General features: G+C 36.8%; 1 pseudogene; it reads left to right on the top strand.

The window, feature by feature from the left end:
• The first annotated feature begins 2,394 nt into the window (after nt 1-2,394).
• Nucleotides 2,395-2,646, top strand: LOC120367736 (NADH dehydrogenase [ubiquinone] 1 alpha subcomplex subunit 3 pseudogene; annotated as a pseudogene).
• The last annotated feature ends 7,354 nt before the right edge of the window (nt 2,647-10,000 follow it).

Raw genomic sequence — 10,000 nt, 5'->3', positions numbered from 1 at the left:
ATTATTTCTGGCACCTCTCTCATCAGTGCCTAGTGGTTTTAGCAGCAGGATTTGGCCAATAACGGCTCTGACCAATGGGTGTAACTGGAATTTAGGCACATATGGAAGGGTTCATCTGTTTACAATAGCAGCACCCAGCGGTGGGTCTGTGAGCATTTCCTTTGAAAACTGTTTTCCTGAGAGGTTTGAAGTTTGATCTTCAATTTCCTATTGGCTTAAAATTCATCAGCAGAGACATTTGGCTTTTTAATTAAAATTTTGACTGGCCCAAACTTTCAGAGATACTGTTTAGTGAATATTTTTTTTCACTGGTTTCAGAGAAAAATAAAATAAAATTTACTTAGACTTCATATTTCTCCTTACTCTTGTGTGATTCAAGTTATTAAGTTCACAAACATTTAGTCATTATGTCACTTGGAGGAAATGAGCAGTGATCCGAAAGCTCTTGTAAGTTTTCTTAAAAGTTTATACCAAAGCCACTCTGCACTCTGCAGAATAAGCATTTTATAATATACTCCTGTTTATAATCTTGACTACATAATCCTAAATTGACAACAGATTCACTCTTCATTGCCTAAGGACCAAAAGTTTTAGGAGGCCAACTGTTCTCACTGACCTGAAAAAAGATTTATATCAATATTTGTCATTAAATACTATAGGAATTTGGCAGAGGCATCCCACTGCATGAAAGTGTAAGCTGTAAGTGTCCTGATGTGTTCATTTCCATCAAAATTCACCATCGTGGCTTTAGTTCCACAAAAAGAATATAAAATCCATCAAAAAAAAAAAAAAAAAGCAGCCTGTATTCTAAATACCTAGGCCTACCAAGGAGTTCCTGGGTCTCCTGAAAGACTCCAAAAATCCTCCTTTTTTTTTTTTTTTTTAACCACCCAGATCTTATATTTCCTTAAGATCTTTTATAAGAATAGCCTACTTGTGTATCTCACATTATGAAATGAAAAAGTTCCTAAAATAATTAAATTTTAAAAAATGAAAGCAACCATGTGTCGAACACTCACATTCTCATTGCACTTAATTCTTTTTAAATTTTAAGTTTATTTTAAATGGACAAATAATATTGTGTCTTTTCATGACACACAACATGATGTTCTAAAGTACATATATACTGTGGAGTGGTTAAATCTAGCTAACTAGCAAATGAATTACCTCACACAGTTATCATTTTTGTGGTAAGAATATATAACACCCACTCTAAATTTTTCAAGAATGCACTATATTATCATTAACTATAGTCGCCTTGCTGTAAAATATAAATTTTACCTTGCTGTAAATAAATTTCTCTTGAAATTTATTCCTCCTATCTAACTGTAATTATGTATCCTTTGACCAGCCTCTCCCATCCTTCCTAAGCATTTCAACCCCTGGTAACTACCATTCAACTCTCTCCTTCCATTCAATAAGTTTTTTGAAGATTCCACTTATGCATGAGATCAGGCAGTATTAGTCTGTGTGAAAAACAATATAGAGCTTCCTCAAAAAACTAAAAATAGAACAAACAAATGTTTCAGCAACCTCACTATTGGGTATATCTCCAAGGGAATTGGAATCAATTTGTTAAGAGATATCTGCGCTCCCATGTTTATTGCAGTACTATTCACAATAGCCAAGATAGGGACTCAACAGAAAATGTGGCACATACACACAGTGAAATATTATTCAGACATAAAAATGAATGAAATCCTGCTATTTGTGACAGAATAGATGAACGTGGAGAACATGGAGGACATTACGTTACATGAAATGAGTCAAGGACATTTTCTTTTTATTACTTCATTTCATCCTCATAATAGCCCTATGTGATGGGGATATTATCCACTTATCTAGCAAATAAGTAATGTGAAAGAATCAGAAACTTCATAAATAACACAAGGTCACAGAGGCAGAATACTGAGTGACTAAAATTGGAGTGTTTGACTCCAGGTCCTGTTTTTCACCTGCAACATGCAGCTGCCACATATTTAATATATCAATGACCATTTTTGAGATCCAAATTACCATGTGATTTTTTGGCCTGTAACTAAGAAGGACTTTGGAGATTTGGGGAACATTCATATACCTAAATTATTTTCATTTCTATTTATTAACAACTTTTTTTTCAGTAGTGCTTGTCTCTTGCTAGCAATAGATAATATTTATCCTTGAATAGATAACTAATTTTAATAGGCGATTCATTGTATTAGAAGATGAATTTCCAAAAAATGCTTTTTATAATTAATAATCATTTGTACCTTACTAATATATTTATACTGTTTGGATCAATTGTCGAATGACAGTACTAATAACTCAATGCAGAAAAATATTTTTAAATTTAGACCATTATGATCTTAGAAAATTTTAAAACTCTTGGCCTCTGACGCAGCCACCAAGACCAAGATGGCTGTGAGACTCGGTGCCTCCTTGGTCCTGGGCCAAGGAGCCAGTGCTGGTGGTGTCCTTCGCCATCGGAAGCCTTGTTGTAATTTTGCCCCCAATCAGCCCCTACTTCAAGTACTCCATCATGATCAATGAGGCCAAGTCCTACAACTACCCAGTGCCTGTCTGTGATGATGGGAACACGCCCTATGTGCCCAGCGCCATCCCCAGGATCCCCAGGGCCCCAGCCTGGAGTGTCTGAAGAACCTGTGAGCACCTCCACTGACAGAGGAGGCCCCTCCCATGTCTCCCAATAAAAATGAGAAAACCAAAAAGAAAAAAGAAACATTTGAAACTCTCTAATTTCAATTTTTATTCCTATTCTATTACAGAGAAATGTAATTAGATGAACAAAAACAGACTTTCCAGCTTAAAATGTTGTATCAGAATAAAATCTGATGATGGATTGTCAAAAGAAAATATGAACTCAGAAAGAAAATGGGATAATGTAAATTTTGGGTCTATTAAGAAAGAGATTGTTCTGCATTTTTCAAGTGGATAATGGTCTGTGGGTATCAAATACTTTTGGTATTAGTTTCAATTGAATACATTTAAAAGAGTGACAGGATAGTACTGAATAAAATGTTCATATTTATAATACACTGATCCTTATATCCTTATAGCCAATGGGATGGGTGGTAAATTTACAACAAGCAGCTCCCCAGGGAGTTAATGCCCTTTTTGTAGCATTTCCTGATTTCCAAAATGTGAATACTTTCACTCTAGCTAGTTTCAAGCTACCAATAGTTTAACAACTGAATGGCAAAATCTCCCAAAATTAAACAACTGACTCTCACAATCTCTACAAGCCAGTTCCAGTGTATTACTTATTATATCATGTAGTATTGAATGTCCAAATAAAAATATGTGAAGGCCACATTATTTCCGAGTTCTTTTGTTTGAAAGCCCTTGCCAAAATTTTATGAGAACTTCTTTGAAATATAGATGACTCTTCAGTCCTATGTACATACTAAACCTCTATTTAAAGCATTCACAGTGGTCTTGTCTTTTTTTTTTTTTTTGTCATGATTCTTCAAATTAGCTATTCCTAAGAATTACATATGAAATTTTTGGAAAAATGCAGGGCCCCACCTCATACCTATTAAATAAGAATTCCTAGTAATAGGACACATCCATGTTTATTTATTTATCAGCATCATAGATGATCCTGAGACAGCCAGCCTGGGACTTCTGCAGTCCTGGAAGATACTACCCCGTAAGACTGAATTGAGAATAGGAATTGAGATAGAAGCTTTTTCTCAATCTTTCAATGTGAAACAATTAGAAAACCTCAACGGCCTGGTTTTGTGCTTTTTTTTTACAATTACAGAGCTGGAAAAAAGTTGTGAGACTGTTTTTTCTGTACTAGATGAATACTTAGTTCCTGAGTTAAGTTTTGAAGCAACACTTGATTGTGAACAAAGAAACACGACAGGCCGTTTTCTGGAATGACTGTGAAGAAAGAATGCTAGTGCCTGAGATCTTGACCTGACGCCAAGGAACATGCTTGTGAAGCATTACAGTCCCTAAAATTCTGTTTCTGCACCTTATCCTAGAGCCTCTGCTATGGACTAAATGCGTCCCCCAAAAATTCATATGTTGGAAACTTACTCCCAATGCAACAGTGTTGAGAGGTGGAACCTTTTGGAAGGTGTCTAGGTCATGAGGAGAGAGCCTTTATGAATGAATTAATGCTGCTATTAAAAGGGCTTACAGCAATGACTTCTCTCTTTTCTGCTTTTCTGCCATGTGAGGACACAGCATTCATCTTCTCCTGTTTTTCTTTCTTCCACCCCATGATGACACAGGAAGAAGAACCACAGCAGATACTAGGGCTTTGATCTTGGATTTCCCAGTCTCCAGAACTATGAGAAAATGAATTTCTGTTCCTTATAACTTACCCAGTCTCAGGTATTCTGTTATAGCAGCAAAAATGGACTAAGAATGCCCTATTCTTGCCTCTTGTCAGCTTTTGTGACTTTCCCCAACAATCCAAAATAGCCGAAACTAGGAGGTTGTAAGCATTTAACGAATCGTGTATCTGAAAGTGCTTTATAAGAGTTAAGGGGTTTAGCTTACATATTAAGAGAACAAAATCCCATTTTAATCCAAAACTGACATAAAAGAGCAGCAGCCAATGTCCTCCCTTAGAAGTGTATCTCTGAGTTCCAGGCACAGCATTCTCTGGGACCCACAGTGTGATCATTCATTGTTTGGCAAGAACAGAGCTGTTCTGTGGGAAAGTCAGCTGTGAAAATGACTAACCATGAGGTCCTTGGGATTCTTTTCCATGACTGCACAGAATTCCACCACTGTAACTAGACGTAAACGTTTAGTCCTGGGCTGTCCTGAGCTTTTCTAGGTCTTAGGACCTCACCTATGGTGGCCCCCATTATACAGGACCTTAGTTGTATATGTTCTCACTATTTTCTGTGTCTGTGGATAAAACAACTCCCTCAAACATACTAGTATTAGGAGAGAAATGTATCTTCTTCAAAGAGAAATCTTTGGAGAAGAGCACTGCCTTCTCCCACTCCCACTTTTTAGATTATCTCTGGTCCCTGGAGTAGGTTTTCCAGTAGGCAGCCCCAATAATGAATCCAAATACAGGACCAAAGATGGTCTAAATCCTTCCAGAGTGTGAGAATTGTTCCTTCATTACTGCTCAGAGTAGCAGATTGCCTCAAGGGACCAGGAGCTGCCAGCTGGATGGGGTTTTCCACTTGAATTTCCTTTGTTACTCCCAGGAGACCCTTGCAATATAAAGTGTGCACTTAGTATCATTATAGGAGGCTATATTCTTGTTCAGGGCATATTAAAGCATTTGTGTGAGCAATTACTATTAGACATTTCCTGCTAAGACATTTCCAGGTGCTAGAGAAGTTGACTTATTTGCTATGAGAAAACACATTACTCACTTTAATAAGTGCAGTGTCTTTTGTCAAGCTAAATTTCTCATGAAGTGTTAAAAACATACAGAAAATCACAGATAATATAACTAACATCCACTATGCTACAGATACAATAAAATGTTACAGATACAATAAAGCATTTCAGATTTAATTGTAAGGCCTGGATAGCCCTTCTTGGTCCTATTTACTTCTCACTCTTTCAGAAGGAGCCATTCCTCTAAAGTTGGTCTGTTTCTTTGTTATGCACGAATTTGTGTTTTCACCATATGCATGTGTTTCCATAAATAATATGAAATGACGCATATTTTGAAATTTCATATATATGGAATATACACTTTTAAAATATGTGTCAGTCTGCACTTTTTCCATGATACTTTTGAAAACACTTATATGTACATTATATAATTTTATATAATTCAGTTTTTCTACTATAAGTATGTATATACTTCAATTTATTTATTTTAGCTTTTTTTCCTAGTTTTTTAATGTCATAAGAAATTGTAAAATGAGCCTTTTTTGTACCTACCTTCTTGTGTATATAGGGTGGAAATTCCTCCAGTTTTTTTTTTTTAACCTAGAAATGAAATTGCCTGGTCAAAGCTCATCGTTGTCAGGTCAAGTTTACTGTCATGATCTTCCAGTGTGTTGTCTTCCAAGAGCTTTAAAGTCCACTTTGCACAGTTAGGGTTTTAATCCATCTGAAATTAATTTTCTGTTTTGTTGAGGTAAGAATCATTATTAACATGGAAAATCAATTGTCCTAGCGATTTATTGACTAGCTCATCCTTTTGCCACTGATTTCACTCCACTTCTGTCGTGTACTAAATTTCCAAATGTCCCAGTTCGCTATTCTTTTCCACTGTTCTTCCACTTCCTTGCTAATACCACATGGTGTTAATTACTCTGATTGTATAACGAGATTGAATATATTATAGTAACTTATTCTTTTTCCTAACTCTCTTAATTATTCTTGGCTCTTTATTGTTCCATATGAATTTTATCATCATCTTTTGAAGTTGTGCACATTTCCTACTAAGGTTTTTATTGGAATTGCAGTGAGCTACAGATCAATTTTAGGGGACCTAATAACTTCAAATAGTGGAATTTCCTATGTATGTAGGGCTTCTATTATGTATTTCAATATTATTTTATAATATCTGACACAGTAGTTTGTGGATTTATTTTATGTACCTCATATTTGTTGTTTCTTTCCTTATCGCCAGAATTTATTTCACTGCTCAGAAATCAATGAATGCTTTTAATCTGAGCCTTGTGTCATTCTTCAATTTAGAGAAATTTTATTATTCCTTATTTTTTTTGTCTTGGTTCTTTCTTTTGGAAATTTCTTTTAGACAGATGTTAAAATTCTTCTTCTTCTTCTTCTTTTTTTTTTTTTTTCCCTGAGACAGAGTCTTGCTCTGTGGTCTGGGCTGGAAAGCAGTGGCATGATCTCTACTCATTGCAATCTCCACCTCTTGGGTTCCAGTGATTTTCCTGCCTCAGTTGCCCAAACAGCTGGGACTACAGGCACGAGCCACCATGGCCAGCTAATTTTGTATTTTTAGTAGAGACAGGGGTTTCACCATTTTGGCCAGGCTGATTTTGAACTTCTGACCTCTAGTGATACCGCCTGCATCAAACTCCCAAATGCTGAGATTACAGTTGTGAGCCACCGTGCCCAGTGCAGATGTTGAATTTCTTATGCTAATACTTCGTGTCTCAGTTTTTCAAGCTTTTTGTCATTTTTATTCTATGTTTTAGAAAACTTTCTTTAGTTTATCTTCCAAACTGTGAATCTAATTCTCAGCTATGTCCTTTCTAGAATTTGATCCATCTTGGGATGTTTTTATGTCGGTAATTATTCATTTCATTTCAAAGAATTCTATCTCCTACTCTGATTGCAAGCTTCTCTTCTTTTATGGGTTAAATGTTCTCTTGTATTCCTGAGGGTACTATTCAGAATATTTTTAAAGTTCTCTTATGTTCTTTTTAAATTTATTTTTCTATCATCAGATATTGTTTGTTAATCTTGGTTTTTGTCTTTTCCTGATTGCTTTTCTTAAAGACCTGGTGTCCCTTTGAATGAAAACTAGCCTGACTGGGATAGGTAGTGTGACTGTGGATTTTTCCAGTTGTCAGAATACAGGACTTGACCAAACACTACCTCATTCAATTTCCGAAATAAACAGGTCCATGCGGTATGGCATTTCATTCACTTTCCTTCTAGGTCCAATTGTTTTTCCTCCAGCTTTCTGTGATTGCTATAGAGATCTAAGTTGTGTACTGGCTAAAAACACAGACCTACACAGCTCCCTGAGCATATATCACAGCTATACTATGCTTTAGCTGTGTGACCTTGGGCAAGTCACTTGACATCTCTGTTTCTCATTTAAATGGGGAAAGTAGCAGAGTCCACACTACAGGGTTATCATAAAGATGAAATAAATCAGTGCTTGGAAACGGCTGGAAACAGGGCTTGACACATAATAGGTGCTTCATAAGCGTTAGTACTGCTTGTAAACTATGTTATTATCTCCATAATAGCATAAATTAGAACTCAGCATTCTTAAAAGAAGACTTCCCTAAGAGGACTTCCTCGTCTTTTTAGAAAGCAGTTTTAAGGTTATTGACCTATTTGAAAACAGTGCTGTTCAGCTTAGTGGGAGGGTGGAAAGTAGCAATAGAGACAAAACCGCCATGAGCGTCTTTAATTCTTTCCTTTGAAGTATCACTGAAACCTTGGGTAGTTTTCTTCTGTGTAATATTGTGGTCCCCAGTTTCTCCATTCTTATTCTTTCTCATCTATCAATTTGCTGTGAATGTTTTAGAAATTTTTCAAATTTTCTGCTCTATTGGTTTTAACCTTCCTCATTTCTTAGTAAAGTTGTAGATTTATCCTTTACTAAAAATCTTCATATCATCTCAAGAATTCCGTTGCGGAAACTGAGATAGAAAATTATGTGTGCTCCATAACCTTGATCCGAATGGCGTCTTTCAGATTTTGCAAAGAGAAAATTGTGAGTGACCTTGGTGACAGCAGGTTTAATGGATTGGTGGAAAGAATGCAAATTTTAGTGGGTAGACGAGTGAGTCGTAGATGTTGAAGCCACTGTAGCAAATGGCCTAGACAACAGGAACATTTCCAAATTCCATTATCATTTGAGCTATTTGGCATGTGATAGGTATATGCATATAATAGATGTAGTGGAAGTATGATACTTCAGAGGAACCGATAGCGTGGAATACAGCATGTTTCGTAACTGTGAAAATGCAGATCTCATGTACAGAGAGTACAGGACTCAAGAAGCCAGAGGCTTGCGTTACAACAGCTGTTCAAACAGATTTGTTAACTTGCCTTGAATAAATTACTTAACCTTGCTTATAGATTATTATTTCCTGTCCTGTCCCTTGTTCATTGGAGTTGCTCTATGAGGACTTATAAGCAAAGCACTTACATTTTTTAGAGATAAATGTGCACATATATACAGACACACACACACACACACACACACATATATGCATACACACACACACACACACACACACACACACACACACATATAAAATCTTTCCAGGTTATACATTGATAGATCTCTAATTGCTCATTTCCCCTCTGAAGACGTGCTCTCTTCTCCAGTGTTTCTGCATGATCCATGGACGACCTACTTTATAATAACCTGGGTTTCACTGCTGAAAAAATTTCTGTGGTGCTGCCCAAACCTAAGGAGTCAGAATTTCTATGAGTGGGCCCAATCAGCATTTTTCAAGTTCCTGAGTGAATATTACCCACACCAAGGTTGGAGGACAACCACTTTACTGTGGGAAGTTCTGTATGACTGTCAACAAAAAAGTAGATTCATGTTTCTGTCAGGTTGCATTTATTTCCATGTCAAAGGACAACTACTGTTTCAAACACGAAACTGATTTTTTAAAGAGCATAATTAGTATGCCCTTCAGTGACAGCAACCAAATTTGAGGAGGAAAATTGGCTTAGTCTATAACATACATTTGTTGATGACTGTATCAAAATGTGGGAGATTGTTTTACATTTCTTTCACCATCATTTTGGAATTTGCTGCTGTCACCTCAAAGAGCGTTCTCAAGGAAAATTTAAGAGTTTGGGGCATCATTGAGCCCTCTTTTTTTCCCTGATCTCCCTTCACAGAAGGGACTAAGAAGAATCTCAAGATGTTATGCAGATCCTTCCCTATATCATTGTAGACAAATGATAATAATAAGAAAACCACTCTGGCCAAGCAAAACTTGTGTAAGAGGCCCAGCCTTATAAACCTTTTCAGGTATTGCCAACAATTCTAATGGGACTTTTTAGCTTTAAGAAGCCTGGAGACTAGAACTACGTAGATGCAGAAAAAATCTTGTCGACTGTCACCAGGTTGATCATTCGGCCTGCGCTCTTTAACTGAGAGCTGCTTTGCCGTCCTCCTCTCCTGCGGGCCACAGTGCCTGAGTCCACGTTCAGCCGAGTGCCCTCCCTGGGGACTAGAAGCACCAGCAGAGTCGCCAAGCTCCTCCCTTCCTTTTCCTTGCCCTGCTCGCTAACTTTTGTGTGAAACACTGTGAACTACTTGACCCATGCTCTGTAGGTCTTTCAGTCTTAACATTGAAGGAAACGCAATAAATTGAATAACTGTATG

Source organism: Saimiri boliviensis, chromosome 3 (assembly GCF_048565385.1).
Source record: "Saimiri boliviensis isolate mSaiBol1 chromosome 3, mSaiBol1.pri, whole genome shotgun sequence".
Taxonomy (NCBI): Eukaryota; Metazoa; Chordata; class Mammalia; order Primates; family Cebidae; genus Saimiri; species Saimiri boliviensis.
The sequence above is the reverse complement of the archived record's forward strand: the minus strand, read 5'-3'. Positions and strand labels throughout refer to the sequence as shown.